The sequence below is a fragment of the Periplaneta americana genome, chromosome 2 (assembly GCF_040183065.1).
Source record: "Periplaneta americana isolate PAMFEO1 chromosome 2, P.americana_PAMFEO1_priV1, whole genome shotgun sequence".
Taxonomy (NCBI): Eukaryota; Metazoa; Arthropoda; class Insecta; order Blattodea; family Blattidae; genus Periplaneta; species Periplaneta americana.
In genome coordinates, this window is record NC_091118.1 from 159,712,382 (window position 1) to 159,731,686 (window position 19,305).

Here is a 19,305-nt window from a genome sequence, read left to right on the forward strand (position 1 = left end):
TTATCTTCGTAATTATCTCTGTTTCGTAATAATTGTATTGGTTTTGTAATTTTATTGAATATTTTTATGTTCCATTTAGTACAAAACAGTTATTTATAGGAACAGCCTTCGAACACGAGCTTGTACAAACGGGTGTGCGCTACATTGTTTATTTTGTATTGTATGTAGAAATAAATACTAGGCTTAAATACTAAATTTAGATGTCAGTACATACTGCCCAGTTTCCAACCAGCTAACATGATCATCACAACATTAAGGGGATATGTAAATCTTTAGCTAGTATAAATTTAGTAAAAATCAGAACTTAATTTTGTGCTGGAATTTGGTATAGGTTTAGACAATGCTTCTAGATCAATAAACTACTTTTTAGAAATTCTAAAATCTTTTATTATTAAGGATAATTTAACTTTTTTATTTGAGGGTGTAATATGTGTAGAGAAAATTGATGTGTCTGATATCTTGTACAATATTGATTATGTTTTAATGCTTTCGTCTGTATTTTATACCTAATTAGGTGTAAACAAATCCTGCCCTTGTAGGTTGAATTGACACGATATCTTTTGTGAAATTTTTCTTACATACCGTAATTAATTAATTAATTAAATTTATTTATTTAACTAGCTAGCTAATGAGTACAAATTAAAATTATGAAACAAATTTTTTTCTAGCCGCTAGCTCGTGTACGGTGTGGTCTTAGCCAATAATATAACATAAAATTTACAAGGACAGCAAGTAACTTAATTCAAACCATAAATAATACACAAGAGCAAAAAAGAAGAAAGAGAAAAAGAGAGAAAAACATATGTAATATAAACTGACAATAAGACAGAAGCCAGTGATATTCAGTAAAAATATGAATATAGTCGACAGAAATAAAAGATAGAAAAATACATTTGTAAATATTATATATCATGAATACTTTTATAAATTTCTTTTTTAAAAGCTTCGATTTTAAAATATTTCAAATTTAGAAAATGGTTTGTAATTTTATTATAAAGTCTTGGGCCGAAACTAGCACCATGTTTATGAGCTGCACTTGTATGATATTTAGGGAAAGTAGGCTTTTGTCTTCGAGTACGATATTCATGTCGATTAGATTTATGTTTTATTTTATTTCTGTGGTAGCAAGTTAGTAAACTATATTTATAAATTTCTTCAATAGTTAATACTTTAAAATCTGTATAAATGAAATTTGTTGGGTAATCCATATTTTTGGTCAGACAAATTTTTATTAATATTGTGTGTAATAAAATTAATGGATGAAGTACAGATGATGCTACTCCACTCCATTAATGAAAACAGAACGTGAAATGATAAGACTATGCTAAATGTGGAGTTTGTCCTACAGTGAGAATTACATTTGTACGAAAATTGATATAAAAAATATGGAAGTTAATGAGGGAAACGGATTTGGAATATTTAAGTTACCATAAGGGAAATGAGCAACAAATTTACCGGAGTTGATACGTTCTACCCATATATAAATAGCCAAGTCAATTGATACAGTCTCGCGATTTAGGTCATAACTCGAAAAGTATTAGCTATATTTAAAATAAAAAGAAAAAAAAACATCCCTGTAAAGAACAATCCTATTATAGTGCACACGCACAACATATACGACTGGGACAAACCTTGGGATCTGGTTTCTCATGCCAAAACAAGAAAAAAATGTCATATAAACATGTGTCCGGAAATGACTGGTTTATTAGTTATTCAAAATACAAAGTACAATGATTTGGATGGACTACATTAGCCTACATACAATGAAACATTGTCAACTCATAGGAAATGTTCAAAATGTTCTCCGCCTGCTTCTACACACGCATGGACACGTCGGATCATGGATTTATGCACCCTTCCAAAGACCCCATTACAATATCGAATGGTGTCGCAGGCTTGTACAACACGTTGATGAAGCGTCTCTTCTTTGGGAACACAAGCAAATATATGTGGTTTATAATACATGATGGGGCTTGAACACATTTTAGTCGTATTGTTCGAGCTGCACTCGCTAATATCTATCATGACAGATGAATCGGTAAGAGAGGATCAGTTCCATGGCCTGCACGTTCGCCCGACCAAAATTCTTTGGATTTTTATCTGTGGGAGCACCTGAAAGCCCTAGTGTATGCAACGGACACTACCGATGAAGAGACGCTTCATCAACGTTTTGTGCAAGCCTGCGACGCCATAATGAGGTCTTTGAAAGGGTGTTGCAGTCTATGCTCCGACGTGTCTTTGCGAGTGTAGAAGCAAACGGAGAACATTTTGAACATTTTCCTATGAGTTGGCAATGTTTCATTGTATGTAAATAGTGTCCATCTGAATCACTGTACTTTGAATAACTCATAAATCGGACATTTCCGGACATCTTATGAATTTCTGTCTATATAGGGTCTACTAATCTCAATTTTAATTGAGTGTTTTAACTTAAAAAAGTGTAATCAGAGGTGAAATAAAATATTTTAAACAATTCACGTCAAGTCGCCGGTATAGCTCAGGTAGTGGAGTGATTGCTTAGTCTATACATCCAGGGCTCGAGCCTGAATTTGATTTCCGATCGAGCTGATTGACTGGTTGGGTTTTCTCCGAGGCTTTCCCCAACTATAAGGCCAATTTCAGGTAATCTTATGACGAATCCTCGGCTTTATCTCGCCGCCAAATATCATCTCACTATAAACAATTCCATCGACGCTAAATAACCCAGTAGTTGATACAGCGTCATTAAATAACAAATTTAAAAACATGTGTTTGTACGTGTGTGTACATCGTGCTATATTCCGTATAGCATCGCATGACACTAGCACATAATTTCATGTGGCGTAACTTATTTCTTCCACTATAGTAGGATGTCATTGTGAAATAATGAAATTCAATTCCAGATAGAGGAAGAAAGAGAGAGACTAGGCCTATGTGTGTAAGAGGGAGAGAGAAAGCTTTTTCTTACGGTGAGTTGGTGAATTAAAAGTATTGAAAACCAATTTTAAGGTTCACTATTATAGCGTATTTCACAATACAGTGTGTCCCATTTATTTTGTGCACGTATTATAACTTTTTTGTTTGGATAGGTATTGGAATTTTTGTTTTTGAGCATTATGTTAGAACGAGGGGCTAACACGAGTGTGCAGATTTGGTGCATGTAACTACATTATGGTACAAGATACACGTGACGTCATCAATTTTTAAAATAGCACTACATACTTTAATCATGTTTCACTGAATGCACACATTAAGATGAGTTCAAAAATGTGCCACAATGTCACCTTTCTAATCAATAACAACAACAAAACGAAACAAAAACGTACTTCCAATGTGATAATGTTATGCTTTGAGAATCACAGAAGATGTTCCAAATGGTGACCATTCACATTAATGCACATTCGAAGGCGTTCCCCGAAAGACCGTATGACTGCCCTGCACGTTGCTGGCTGAATGGACAACAAGCCTGTCGAATGCGTTGCTGCATGTCGTCTGGTGTAGTCAGAATGCTCTGGTACATATTGTCCTTTACAGTTCCCCACAGGAAGAAGTCGAGTGACGACAGGTCCGGAGAACGTGCAGGCCACTGTACGTGGATTGTGGCGTCGACAATTGATGTGGTTTGTTTACATGTTAAGACAGCAAACACACAACACACGACGTGTACGGACGTCAATCGTCTTTCATTTTGTGTAAGTTAATACACAAGATGAATGGGGCACCACAACAAACGACACATTCTGATGTCATTCATTCTGCATTTTGTTTTTATTGATTGGGAAGGCGAAATTGTGATACATTTTTGAACTCGTTTTAATGTGTGTGATCAATGTAACGTGATTATAGTACGTAGTGTTATTTGAAAAATTGATGACGTCACGTGTATCTTGTATCATAATATAGTTACATGCACCAAATCTCTACACTCATGTTAGCCCCACGTTCTAACATAACTCTCAGAAACAAAAATTTCCAATACCTATCCAAACAAAAAAGTTATAATAGGTGCACAAGATAAATGGGACACTGTATAGGTAGGCCTACACCCAGAAATAAAATTCATGTGGTCCAAATTTTGTTTCTCGTCTATACAAACTGCAAGGGTGAGTAGAGGACAATGAAACAAGACAAAAGTCCTAATAAACACACGTCCTGTAACCAGCAGTTTCCGAAATGTATAGGGTTTCATTATGTCTCGTCGGTACATATGCTCTGGAGTAACATAACATCCAATATGCACTGAAGGAAGAGAGCGTTATAACATGTGCCCATCGTGGCCACCGTTCATGATAAGGCAGGCATCAGCACGTTTCCTCGTCGAAAATCATACAAGATCGAATATACAGGGTGTTTCATAAATACGGGGCATAATTTCAGGTATGTATTTTCCACATGTAGACAATCAAAATAGTTCATTACAACATGTGTCCGGAAATGCTTTATTTCCGAGTTATGGCCTTCACAACATTGAAATTCACCGGAACGTTTTTCTTTCCGCAGGTCGTTGCCGTCAAAGGAGATATTAAGAGGGCACTCTGACAGTTCATTCCGAGGCGATGGTTACATTCAGCGTTGTGTAGGTACTTGGATCGAAGGTTTCCTGATCGATGGGTAGGTAGAGGTAGCCCAATTGCTTGGCCTCCACGCTCACCTGATCTGAACCCTCTCTTTTTCTACTTGTGGGGCCATTTAAAATCATTGGTTTATTCGTCTCCGGTGCCTGATTGGGAATCCCTTCGGAATCGAATTGTGGCATGTTCTGAGGACATACGCAATACTCCTGGAGTTTGGAATCGTGTTCGCAGGTCAACGAGACATCGATGTGAGGTCTGTATTCAAGCAGGAGGTGGACATTTTGAACATCTTCTGTAATGACAACGACCTGCTGAAAGAAAAACGTTCCGGTGAATTTCAATGTTGTGAAGGCCATAACTCGGAAATGAAGCATTTCCGGACACATGTTGTAATGAACTATTTTGATTGTCTACATGTGGGAAATACATACCTGAAATTATGCCCCGTATTTTTGAAACACCCTGTATATGTCGAGTTTCAAATGCATTGACAAGCATTAAAGATGCGTTCCCGAAGTTGTCTTATAGTTTCCCTGTATTATTTCAAGCGATGGCTCAGCGTCATGCTAACCATATGACAAAAAGGGTTCAGCTATGTTTGAATATTTAGTTTCGGTTGAGAGATTATTTCTAAAGACTTTTATCTCCAAGAAGAAATAGGTCTAAATGAAGTATGACAATGAAGAACACTGATGTACATACAGGGTCTAATACAGCATTTTTCTTTAAATTAACAGTAATATAGGGTGATTCAAGAGGATTTACCGTCCATTGCGGAGCTTATTTCCCAAGACATTCTGAGCAAAAAATGTCATAGAAACATTTGCCCTAATCTCAATATTTTCAGAATTACACTAATTTGAAATTGTTCGTAAAATACCATTATTCTTTTGTTTTAAGGGTAAAATAATATTACGGATAAAGAATTAACTATTCAGGAGTATTATTTCATTAATTAGCTAGTATTCTGAAGCTAAAAATGTGTTGTGTACTCCATGGTTTCTTCGTACAGAATTTTTGTTTCGATTTTTAACTACAAAATTACATTTTCTTATGCATTTATCACAACAACTGTTACAAATCACGTTACTCTTTTAAATTATTTAAGACTGTACATTAGGATGCATAATTAAACTGTAATGAATCACATTTCTAAAGTCGTATGATTTGTAACAATTTTTGTGACAAGTGCGTAAGAATGATGTCATTTTTAGTTAAAAATTGAAAAATAAAATCTGTACAAAGCAATTAACAACACATTTTTAGCTTCTGAATAGTTCATTCTCTATTTGTAATATTCTTTTACCCTTAAAACAAAAGAAAAAAGATATTTTACTCTCAACTTCAAATTAATGTAACTCTGAAAATGTTGCGATAAGAACAAATATTTACTATATGACATTTTTGGTCAGAATGTCTTCAGAAATAAGCTCCGTAAGTGACGGTACATCCTCTTGAATCATCTTGTATATTCATGAAAATAGACAAATTATAGAAGTAACTTGAAAATAAGAGGTGATAAAATACATGCATATATTTTATTCAAGCAAGTGATGAAATGCTTAAAGCAAAGATTAATAAGAAGCGTTATTTAGTTAGCATTAGAGCCGTGCATGCTACATTCAGTACAGATTAAGTATTTTACAGCATTGAAAATCATAGAACATACAGTACATGTAAATATTTCTATACACGTCTATTGATTAAAATGTATTTACACACAGAAAACAAGAATAAATTATTTAATGCAATACATACGAAAATTCAATTTAATTTAATTTTTATCTGAGTTATCTTACCTTGTATACTGGCCAGGGTGACAGGAGGAAAAACGCAAGCAATCCTATAGAAAGAGAAAGGAAATATAATGAATAGCCCATATCATAACAGGAAAACAAAATTATTTTAACACTAGATTACATTATTATGATGTACCGAAGTACATATGATATTTCTGTGCAGAAATTCTGCGTCACCATATGATGAAGGATGAGTGGAACAGAGAAAAACTCTCTCCGGCACCGGGATTTGAACCCGGGTTTTCAGCTCTACGTGCTGACGCTCTATCCACTAAGCCACACGGGATTCCCATCCCGATGTCGGATTGAATCCTCGGATTCTTCACGGAAATATCATATGTAGTTCGGTACATCATAATAATATACTGTATGATATGCGAAAAATAATCACTTTGTGATTTAAGACGGCGCTTACTCCGTCGGATCCCGGCCACTTAGTCATTCATAACGAGTGCACCTCTGCACATGTGTGGACATTGTGCCACATCTATGACGCAGTGCATAAGGGTAGGCCACTAGAGGGAACCCAAGAGGTGGAACTTAAACTGAGAGGATTCAATCCGACATCGGGATGGGGATCCGATGTGGCTTAGTGGATAGAGCGTCAGCACGTAGAACTGAAAACCCGGGTTCAAATCCCGGTGCCGGAGAGAATTTTTCTCTGTTTCACTCATCCTTCATCACTAGATTACATGTTATTCTTTGACCAACAAAATCCAGCTTGTTAGAAGTGATTACTCAATAGAGTCGTCGTTATATGAAATAAGAACCTGATAATTTTACAGTACCGTATTTAGTTTATCGGCGTTATTTTCGAAAGAACCACACTCTAATTAAGAAAAAAAGAAATAAAGTGTGTAGCAGAAGTGAAACTTCCTAAGCTGCAGGCTACATAAATGTAGGCTATAGTAATCTGTTTAATTATTCGTACAATGAATACAGGGTTAAATTGAATACTTGTGTACTCAATATTCTTCAAAGTTTAAAAATTAGCAAGTGGTTTATGATAGCTAAAGTAAGATATGCGAACGAAGAACACAAACTAAATTGATTGTTTATAAACAAAAGTTCTTTTAAAATATTTGATGAACACTTTTATGTGATATAAAGTATTTATATATGGTGAACAACAATTTAATCCTAGATTACTGACACCTGTTGGATCAGGCATCGCATTCTTTGATTGCTTTTTAATTGGTTATTTTACGACGATTCATCACCTGCTACAGTTATCTAGCGTCTGAATGAGATGAAGGTGATAATGCCAGCGAAATGAGTCCAGTGTCTAGCGCCAAAAGTTACCTGGCATTTGATCTTAACGGGTTGAATCTAGGGAATCGTGTAGGACTATTTCCAAACAACTACAAATAATGTCCATGCCTTGTCAGTATATTTTTTTCATTAATAATATAATCGTGAAAATTTTGTGACTAATTCAACAGTTCATAGCATAAATACGCGTCAAAAATGACTTTCATACTCCATCGGCAAGTCTATCGTTCTATCAAAAAGGAGTGCGTTATATGGCAGTAAAAATTTTTAAAAGCCTCCCTATCGATATAAAAAATTAACCTCAAAACATATGATTATTTAGGGCCAAATTAAAGAAGTACCTAATTTCTCACGCCTTCTATTCTATAGGTGAAGTCATGACATTCAACAACTCTTCATGAAATTAATAAGTTACTAAGACTTTGTGTTGTACTAGTAGACTATACCTAGACTATGCATATAGGCCTAATTTCAATTATAAATTAGGACTTTATAATAGTATTAAGTGTTTGGACTTGTTCAATATTCTAGCTGTGAAGCAATGTATGAATATCATGGAATGTTAATAAATAAAATACAATACAATACAATACAATACAACTCCAGAAAAAAACCTCAACCAGGCAACTTGTTCCAACTGGGATTTGAACCCGAGCCGCACGTTTCATGGTCAGGCTTGCTAACCGTTACTCCACAGCGGTGGATTCTTTGATTGTTGGTGGTGTAGGAATATTCATTAAATCGTTCACATTTTCTAAGTGAAGTACAGAAGAGAGATTAGAAAACTTATTTTCCATGCCATGCATTTTCACACTCATTCCAGTCTACTTTTTGTTTCGTTTTTGGCTCAATTTTCGGGTGTTCATTTTTTATAGCAAAAAGCTTCTAAACAATGTAATTTCGCTCACTGGTTTCGACTGTACGTCACAACTCTGGACAGAAAATGCACTGCGCTATACCAACTCCAGTTCCACTAATTTATGCATTAATATCTTATTTGTAGAAATTTGTGGAAAACTATTTCTACAAATTTATTTACGCGATAACACAGCAATATACACAATATCGTAGCAACAATATGCAAAACCCTCTTAAAACGTCGATCACAGAATTTTGCTTCTTAGCGCTCGACTCGTACCCTGCATGAAGATGTTACACTTCAAACATGAAAATAGTATTTCAATAGTACAGTCAACTCTGGTTATAGTGAACATTCGGCTATAGTGAACCTAAATCGTTGGTCCCGACCTGCATACATTAAGAAGTACATTAATATTTCCGTTTATAATGAACCCTCGCTTCGGTTATAGTGAACCTAAAACTAGAACTTTCCCAAGAAAATGTAATTTTAAAATGGCCAAAATGGTAATTTTGGAAACCCTTTCTCCTATAAACTTCCAAGAATATGTTCAGAACAAAATCTCAAACCTTCTACGCCTTAAGTGCATTGAAAGACAAAGGATTCGTTCAGCTTCCTGGACAGTTTGAAACTTGTTAAAAAGAATAGTGTACGCTGTGAGGGATAGAGGAAGGATTAGTTCTGACCCCTTTAAAAGAGATTATTAGAAGAATAGGAAGAGAAAGTGTTTTCTTTTGTAAAAGGGCGTAGAGTGATGATCAAAGGGTAAATAGGCCTACAAGAAAGATTCCAGTATAATGATCTTCAACCCTTCCTCCCACATCTTTGTAAAAGTGAACCCAGGGAAATTCCAAGGCTGAGTACATAGTAGCATACCTCTAGTGTGAAGAAGTGCGAAATTGGTCAGTGCCTACTATCTACATGGCCAGATTAGATTCAAGTTTCGAACTGTGAACATCAGGGTGTCGAAGCGTAAAGTGTTTAAGTTGAAAGATAAAGAGAACATCAGTACTGATATTGAACGTGTTCTGTCCCAAACGGGCATTAATACTGTATGTATAGCAACGTCAGTAGTATAAAAACAGACACTTCGGTTTTAGTGGACCTCGGATATAGTGAACGAAATATGCTGGTCCTCAAAGGTTCACTACAACCGAAGTTGACTGTATATTATTTCGCTTTAATTATACACATTTTTAGCAAAGTTTATTTTTTATAGGAGCCGCCACTGTACTGAACATGTAAGTATATCGCTTAAGATAGGCCCTAACAGATCACAAATTTATAGTATTAAACACAAACCCACTTGTTATGAAGGAAGTGTAAAATTATTTCACTTCCTAGAATCGAACCCAAATTTACTTCCTTTGAAGTTTGAAACGCTACTATCTGATCTATGACAGAGGACATCACATAGTTATTACAAGTATAAAACGCATTTACCACTTATTTTAACGATTTCTGTGGTGTTAATACACATTCCAAGCCGTGAGTTGTCTTTGTAACAGAACAGTATAAATCTTTTCCATCTTGCGTCAAGGAAATACTCAAGTCTCTACCACATAACTATCGTGTAAATGAGAGTGCTTCGTATAGGAAATAACTGCATGTACACATGAATTGCCGGGTTTGATGGAACACTTTTTAAAGGGCAATTAAAATAGCAGTTTTGTTGGTCGTTAAAAGCGAACATGTACCACATATAAACACCAAGAACTGACCTAGCGCACTAGTGACTTGTTGCCAAGACAATATGGAAATGTTTCCCAGTGAATAACCCATTAACAACTTCACACTGTGCATTACGATACTGCACAATATAGATCTCTCTCGTCGATTTCCTGCCAGCTTGCATATTAATTACTAAACGTAGAATAAATATTTTATTACTGTTATGATTAAGAGAGAAAAAGCGTTTTGTTATCGACTTGAAAGTATCAGAATTAGGCTACCTTATGAAGTGGGGAAGTAAATAATCAAGCAACGGCGCTTGTGAGGTTAGGATGAAAGTACATTTGAGATGAATGACTGAACGAAAGAAAGAAAGAAAGAAAGAAAGAAAGAAAGAAAGAAAGAAAGAAAGAAAGAAAGATTTGAGATGAATGACTGAACGAAAGAAAGAAAGAAAGAAAGATTGGAAGAATGAAAGAAAAAAGAAAGAAAGAAGGGGAGAAAGAAAAAAGAAAGGAATAAAGAATGGGCGAAAGAAAGAAAGGAAGAAAGAAAGAAAGATTGGAAGAATGAAAGAAAAAAGAAAGAAAGAAAGGGAGAAAGAAAAAAAAGAAAGGAATAAAGAATGGGCGAAAGAAAGAAAGGAAGAAAGAAAGAAAGATTGGAAGAATGAAAGGGAGAAAGAAAAAAGGAAGAAAGAATGGGCGAAAGAAAGAAAGAAAGATTGGAAGAATGAAAGAAAAAAGAAAGAAAGAAAGGGAGAAAGAAAAAAGAAAGGAATAAAGAATGGGCGAAGAAAGAAAGAAAGATTGGAAGAATGAAAGAAAGGAAGAATGAAGGGAGAAAGAAAAAAAGAAGAAAGAATGGGCGAAAGAAAGAAAGAAAGAAATACAGAAAGAATGAAATAAATAAAAATTAATAAAGAAAGAAAGAAAGAAAAGAAAGCTAGTAGGAAAGAAAGAAGGAACGGAAGGAAGAAAAAAGAAAAAAACAGAGGATGGATGGATGGATGGATGGACGAATGAATGAATGAATGAATGAAATCATTAACGAGGAAGTGATCAATTAAATGAAAGCTTCTAATATTAAAATAATGAGTGAGTGTGTGAAGAAATTACTGAATGAGTGAAAATACTATACCAGGGATGGATGGATGGATGAATAAATGAATGAATGAACTAATTAAAGAATGAATGAAAGATTATATTAATAAATTTATAGAATCAATTTATAAGAAAGTGAAGAAATGAAGCAATGGCCTAATAAATGTCGTGAATAGTGAGTAAAAGTTACTGAATGAGTGAAAATTTAAGCGAATGAATGAATAACAATACGTGTAAGCCTATAAGAAAGTCACTGAAAGAATAAATGAATGATGTATTTTATGAATGCATGAATAACGAATGAATTAATTAAAGAATGAGTGAAAGAATAAATAAACTGAATGATAATTAATACGGCTATAGGCCTATAAGAAAGTCACTGAAAGAATAAATGAACGAGTAGTGAGTGAATCACTGAAGAAATGAATAAATTAATTAAAATAATAAATAAAAGAATGAATGAGTGAATGAATGAATGATGAATGAATGAATGAATGAATGAATGAGTGAATGTGTAAAAAAGCGAATGGAATGAGTGAAAGAATATAAAAACGGAATTATTTTTAGTAGGTTATTTTACGACGCTTTATCAACATCTCAGGTTATTTAGCGTCTGAATGGGATGAAGGTGATAATGCCGATGAAATGAGTCCGGGGTCCAGCATCTAAAGTAACCCAGCATTTGCTCATATTGTGTTGAGGGAAAACCCCGGAAGAAACCTCAACCAGGTAACTTGCCCCAACCGGGAATCGAACCCTGGCCACTTGGTTTCGCGGCCAGACGCACTAGCCGTTACTCCACAGGTGTGGACAAACAGAATTAATTAATTAGTCCTAATTTAAAGAGCAAGTGTGTGAACGAGAAGAGGCATTAAATGGGTAAATCAATGAATACAGGAATTAATGAACAGATGATAAAATGTAGGAATAAATGTATTATGAAAGTCTAAAAGAATTAATAAACGGGCCAAAGTACAAATGGAGAAATCCAGGCCAAGCTACAGTGATCTACGATAGTTACATTGCGCTTTTCTTGCTATTTTCAAATGTTTTCTTATAAGAAGAATATTTTCCCTGACCTCCCAAAAAATAATATTTTACAGAGGACCAAACTTGTGATAAGACGCTTGAGGAACATGTTATCGTGGAACATTATACCTGTTCTGAAGTCCAAAGCTGAATGAATGAATAAATAAATGAACGAATGAATAACTAAACAAACGAACGAGCTAATAGGCCTAACTGAATAGAAAATCAAGTAAGCAAACCCATATTATGAACGAACGAATAAGTATTTGATTGAAGGAATGGTACAATTAATGGATCTAATGTAGGCCTACGTATGAATGAAGTAAAGCCAACAAGTATGTGAATAAATTTAATTACTCCAAATGAGTAAATAAATGTATGAACAAATAAATAAACGTGTGAATGAATGAATGAATGAATGAATGAATGAATGAATGAATGAATGAATGAATGAATGAAAAGTTAACCGAATAAAGGAATATAAAATAAATAAAAGCGGTAACAAATGAATGAATATCGGTGAGTGAGTGAATGAGTGAGTGAATGAATGAGTGAATGAGTGAGTGAGTGAAAGAACTCCTCTAAGTGACTGCAGAAATAAATGATAGGCTATAGAGAATGAATGAATTAAGGTCCTAATTTCAAAATTGTATTTGTAACTGCCAAACATACGATGAAAATTTTCTGTTAAACAATCAATGCTGTAATAATGTGCCCTACTATTTTAACAATTCTGCGAATGCACCTTATTGCCAATTTATAAGAGCAGAAGAAAGCAGGATCTTACAGCATAGCCAAATTCATGGTTATTGCGATACCTCAGATGTAGTACTGCACATAGATTAGATGGTAACATCACTTTATGTAATTCTGGTATTTTTGTTGTACTCATATGGCGTTTTTGTCTGCGATTTAATATACTGTATTTCTTGTGAGAGATATCACACTACCTCCAATCACAGCAGTTGTAAGACCCCTGTGAACAAATTGTACGATCAAAAATCCCGGAGAATTTAACTATAATTATATAGCCAACCTCTGAAAGTCATTCGTCTAAACAAACTAAATAAATTAAAATTGTTCTTAACTTCACACAGGCCTACTTCTTTCCATGTCCCTCTGTTCAGGATTGATACACGTAAACCCTGGCAGACTGAAATGTGCTGGCTTTGCACGCATTCACGCCCACTCTCTAGAAAGAACGACGCTCTTTGTTTCCAAGAGTTGAGGCTGAGGGGAATAAGAAAAAGAAAAAATGTTTATTTGAATTGGCTCCAGTTGGACTAGGGCTCTCCCTGGCGGTGAAGACAGAAACATATCCTTCTAGTATAAATTGTATAGACTGTGCCAACATGGCTGGCTTACAACATCCACAAGCTTTTCTGTACGAGAAATCTTCAACAAAATTTAAATTTCTATTTATGTTTTTGTTTCCTAGATATATACAATTTTATTTCTTCTTAAAATCGCTTACCTTTGTTCTTATATCAACCTACTTATCTATATGAATAGTACTTCGCTATTATGCTTCATAAACAGATAACACTGTATTCATTAGAGCAGAATTAAGAGTTGACATCATCGTTTTGGAGAACGACGTTTTAAACTTCAAGATATGGCCCATTTTGTCCAGATTAAACAATAGCTTTTGATCCTTGAAACTCTTCCTAGGTCTGGCCACACTTCTATCTTTGTTTGCAATGCAGTGAGGCCTAGGTTCGTTTCCTGACAACAATGTATATTTATCTTTCCCTCGCAGAGACTGGATGTTTGACTGTTGATTTGTCCTTATCTATGTTGATTGTTCTACTTCTTTGTTATCATGATCATCATAATCATCTATTTAAATTCTAGATAAACTTAGGCCTACTTCATTATTATCAATCTCCTGATTTTCTTCTTTCCTGCCACTTCCTCATATTTTTGTCACAATATAAATTAGAACCTCGATTATCCATATCTCTATTAACCTTTCATTGGATTATCCGACAGTGGCTGAATTGAATGTTGCAATACAAACTTCACTTGAATCAGCGGAGATCATCATGAGATTTTTTTGGATAAAAAGATAATACTTCGTTTCTCCGACATTGTTTTATTTCGGAAAATTAGAATAGTGATCACGAAAAAAATTGCTTCTAATAAAGTAAAAAAAAAAAGTGGCAGATTTCTTTAACAGAACATAAAAATAAGATAAAAACAAACATATTTTTTATTAATCGTTCCTCCCCATTTCTTCATTACGCGGATAATCGAGGTTATAGGCCTATTGTAATGTGTTCTGATTCCAGTAACTTATATTTCCATTATCAACATTATCATCGTGGTCATTTTTCACTGCTCGTTCCTCACCATTTTTTGAAACGTTTCGAAATGACAATAAATATTCTTCTTCTCTTCCTCGTTCTATATTTTAGTCATAATCTGCATGAAATTCTACATCAAATTGTTTTTAATCACCTTCCATTTTATTTCCTATCTTCTGTTGCTTCGTCTATCTATTCTTTAGATTCATTTCTTCCTCTTCGGTTTTTAGTGCACAATTATTATTGTCGTGGTTCTCTAGTAAATTTATGTGCTGTCTCAACGGATGCCTTATGCCATGCTAACATTTGCACCAATTGTGAAGAATTGAGGTACAGATTCTCAATTATTGCAGAGCTTAAAATAGAGTCCAATGGCGAAGATATAATAATAATAATAATAATAATAATAATAATAATAATAATAATAATAATAATGTCCGCAGCCTTTGTTATGTAAATAGTGTAGCGCTTCCCAACCAAGTGGTTCGTGGTCCGATTCCCGACCTGAGCAATGGAAGAAATTTTGGTGTATTTCCCTTATTATTTGCTGTTCTGTGTTGTCTCAGCGGTGGTCCTTTGCCGTGCTCATCCCACAATCTGGGAGGCGCGCAATGTGTTCCTGCCTAGTATCAGTCAAAATATGGTATCCTACTCTACACCTGTTTTGATATCCTCTGATTGACATTCTGGCTGATATGTAGGCTACATCTATTATCAGGCAGTAGCCCATATCTCACTTGACGATATGTGTCAGAAAAGAACAATTATTGTTTGTATGCATCTGAAGTCTGACTAATGTAATATGTAGTTAGTTGGCGATGTATGCAATGGAGAGAGAAAAGAACTAGGCACCCTATCCCATTATCTCCTCATCTAGTTGCCTCATAATGGTGTCTTCCGACAGTTGACTAAACAACAACCTTTGAATTGCAAGTTCGTAGTACAGGGAGAGATAAAACTACAATACAGACCGATTGTTTAGTCCTGACAGCTCAGCGACGCAAAAGAGGGGAGGTAATAGGAGTAGTGGGGAGAGCACCGACTAGAGATAAGGGCGAGCGGTCGGCAAAGGAATGCAGTACAGCTTAATTGTACTAGAAACATACCGCTCTACCGCACGCATGACATCCGATCGCTTCGAAGACAAGCGAGTGACTAACACAAACACCCCTTGATGTAACTAAATGGACTCACCTGACCCAGGCGCACATCTCTGGCGACTGTTAGGAGTAAATAATCGTACTGTAGTAAGCCTAAAGAAAAAATAAGTTTTATTATATTATTATTATTATTATTATTATTATTATTATTATCGCTTGCCATTCGTGACCGGCGTAGCTCAGTCTGTATCGCGTTTGCCTGGTGATCCGGAGTTGCGCTCGGGTGTGAGTTCGGTTACCGCCTAGACAGATTATCTGGTTGAGTTTTTCCTGAGGTTCTCCCGAATCGTAAGGGGAAGGTCAGGTAATATATGACGAATTCTCGGCCTCATGTCGCCAAATAGACCTATCATCTCTCTATCACCAATTTCATCGATGCTAAATAACTCAGTAGTTGATATAGCGTTGTTAAATAACCAAGTAAAAAAATCACATGCCATTTATCTTATATTCGGACGGAACCTCAGAAAATAATCCTACTCCTATAACCAACCCACACAAGATTCGAATCCACGGTCAAGCGCTGCTCCCCTTCGCTATCGGCAGACTATAGGCTAGGCCTATAAGCTCATCTTTGAATATTTCCTGTGTTTTACATAGACCTTTTCAGTACTTTTCTGTATCACGTTTAATCTTCACCTATTTGTTTTACACGTGTCGAAACTCTAATGTCGCGTACTTGTAGCCTATAGGTATAAACGTATGGGAATTGCCTTCCTTACAATTGTCATTGCCCTCTCTTATTTGCGATGCGATGGCACTGTTCTGCAATGCGTAAACGCCTTGTTTACAGACATTATAAATGCAAAGTGCGATGAGCAATTCCGAGAAGTAGGTTACTACATCTATAAACATATCAGGTTCCCTGGTAATCAAGGAGGATCGACTTGAGTACCATTCCTCAGCGTATTCCTTGCGTTTCATTCATGACGTATTTCATTCAAGACGTACGGCTTTGTATTTTTTCCCAGCACTTCAGACGGACGAGTATTTCCGTGTTCCGAGTACAGAGTGCAAAAATAAACTCGTAGTTTATGCTTCTTCGTTACTGTTCCTCATCTCCCTGCCCTCGACTTTTCCAACATCTTCATCTTAAAATGATTATTCCGTTTCTTCTTGCTCACCATGAAAATAGTTTATTCCTTCCTCCTAATTTTAATAATAATAATAATAGGCCTAATAATAATAATAATAATAATAATAATAATAATAATAATAATAATAATAATAATAATAATAATAATATGATCATCTGTTTCTGCTCCTTTTGTAGTCATCGTCATCATAATCATAAATTATTTAGGTAAAAATAGGCATTTATAATTACCGTTCTTCTTTTCCTTCTTCTTCTTAGTCCTTGTTACTTCCTAATATGCTACATTTAGTTGCAATATTAATAAAAAGTTCTTCCTCTATATTGCGTTCAATAATGTCTGACAGGCAAAGTAGGTCTAAACATTGCCGGTAGAGGTAGGGAGAAAGATAATTATTGCTACTCAATCAATGGCAGAGATCACATAATTAGATTTATCTTGAAGCTGGGCGGAGGTAGAACGCTTCAGACCGTCCAACTTCAAGATAAGCGTGGGATATGACCTCTGCCATTGGTTGAGTAGCAATTATCTTTCTCCCTTCCTCTGTCGGCTATGTTTAGGCCTACTGTGCCTGTCAGACATTATTGAACGCAGTATAATCCATTTTTGATATCATTACTACGATCACAGCAATCACCATCATTCTCTTCCGTCACTCTTTCGTTATTATGATCTTCTCCTTCAATTAATTACTACACAATAAATGTTTAGGGTTATATTCATAGACATTTCGCTAGCCCGCGCTACTAGCGTGCTAAACTAGCCCCGACTATCAACTGATTATTTGTACAGGATTCATATCATATCATATTATTAACACTGGTTTATGAATACGCAAAATGTTAATTCGCTGATTATCCACCGGAAGCCCACGCTAAGAATGTGTATGAATACGACGCATTATATTCCGTTTTTCTCTTGTTCCTTCTTCTATTTATTAGGGCCTATATTTCATTACGTCCCGCGCCGTGGCGTCGTGGTCCAAGGCATCCTGCCTAGGACTCGCGTTACGGAATGCGCGCTGGTTCGAGTTCTCATGGGGGAAGAAATTTTATCATTAAATTTTGGCCAGTGTATGGGACCGGTGCCCACCCAGCATCGTGATGCACTTGGGGAGCTACGATAGGTAGCAAAATCCTGTTACGTAAACCAGCTACAACGGCTGGTGGGGCTCATCGTGCTAACCACACGATACCTCCATTCTGGTTGGATGATCGTCCACCTCTGCTTCGGCATGTGGCCGTAAGGCCAGCAGCCGGCTGGTCGGTCTTGGCCCTTCGTGGGCTGTAGCGCCACGGATGATTATTATTAATATTATTTATTCCATTACATTCACCACCATCAACAATTTTACCATTATCATCATCATCATCATCATCATCATCATCATCATCACCATCATCTTTAAATATTCCACTATAATCATAATTTATTTTCCTCCTTTTTCTTTCTTTTTCTTGTTCTATTTATTCATCACCATCACCGTCACCACTACCACCACCATCGTGAACTTCTTTATGAAATTGTTCTTAGTCACTAGCCAACTTGTTTCCCTTCTCTTTTTCTTTCTACCTTTTCGTCATTACCACAAAACTTTCTTATTGTCACTTAGGCCCGATTGTATAAAACTCCCTGACTAAAGATCAACTTTGATCGAAGATCGAAAAGTGAACCGAGTTCAGACACTTCTTCTATTGTATAAAACTTTTCTGCGATCAAATTACCTTGGTTCAAATGCAATCTAAATTCACGTAAAAAGGATTTGGCAACATCGCATAAACAAGTGAAATACGTGATGCGCGGACCATGTTATACAGGTTTGTTCAGTATTGCCAATCTAGCGACTTTAACTCTTTTTCAACAACAATTTCTTTTAACTTTTATATTGCTTAAATAGGGATTTAGTGACCTTTGTAGCACCCCATAGTGACAAAATTTAATCTTTCTTTGTTGGTAATTAGAAATCTAGCGACTTTACAACTACTTTTTGGCGACTTTCCGTATTACACTCTGTTGGAGACACTGGTTTTATGTGCAGTGTAAATAATGGCGGACAATAAGAAGAAGGTTGACTGTTCTCGAAGTTGTTATCATGTTATGGTGTTTGATACTGCTAAACATAATAAAGCTTTATAAAACGACAATTTTCGTTTAGTAATACAGTTAATTGAAAATTTATGAATGTACCTATCATATCCATTAATAATTAATGGTTGTTATAAACATAATATAATTATAGGTTATGTTATTTGATACTGCTGAACACGATAGAGCCTTATAAAATATAATAATGTTTGTGTATTAAGGCAAGAAATTGAAAGAAATATATATAAATGTACCAAACATATCTATTAATATTAATAATAATGGATATTTTATTTGCACAATCTGTCACTCGTATATTTCAAACAGAAAAGAAATAACTGAACTTGGATCATCTAACTTAATCGGAGAAATTT

The 19,305-nt window shown here is 35.4% G+C and overlaps 1 protein-coding gene across 6 annotated transcripts in view; it reads right to left on the reverse strand.

Annotated features, from left to right (window-relative positions):
* The window catches only part of LOC138694719 (homeobox protein Hox-D9-like), a 738,702-nt gene that overhangs the window by 166,429 nt on the left and 552,968 nt on the right, over nucleotides 1-19,305 (reverse strand). For all 6 annotated transcript variants that reach the window (XR_011331001.1, XM_069818709.1, XM_069818708.1 and 3 more), the window contains exon 6: nucleotides 6,353-6,396. The gene's annotated coding sequence lies outside the window, so the exon portion shown is untranslated. The remainder of the gene's footprint in view (nucleotides 1-6,352; nucleotides 6,397-19,305) is intronic.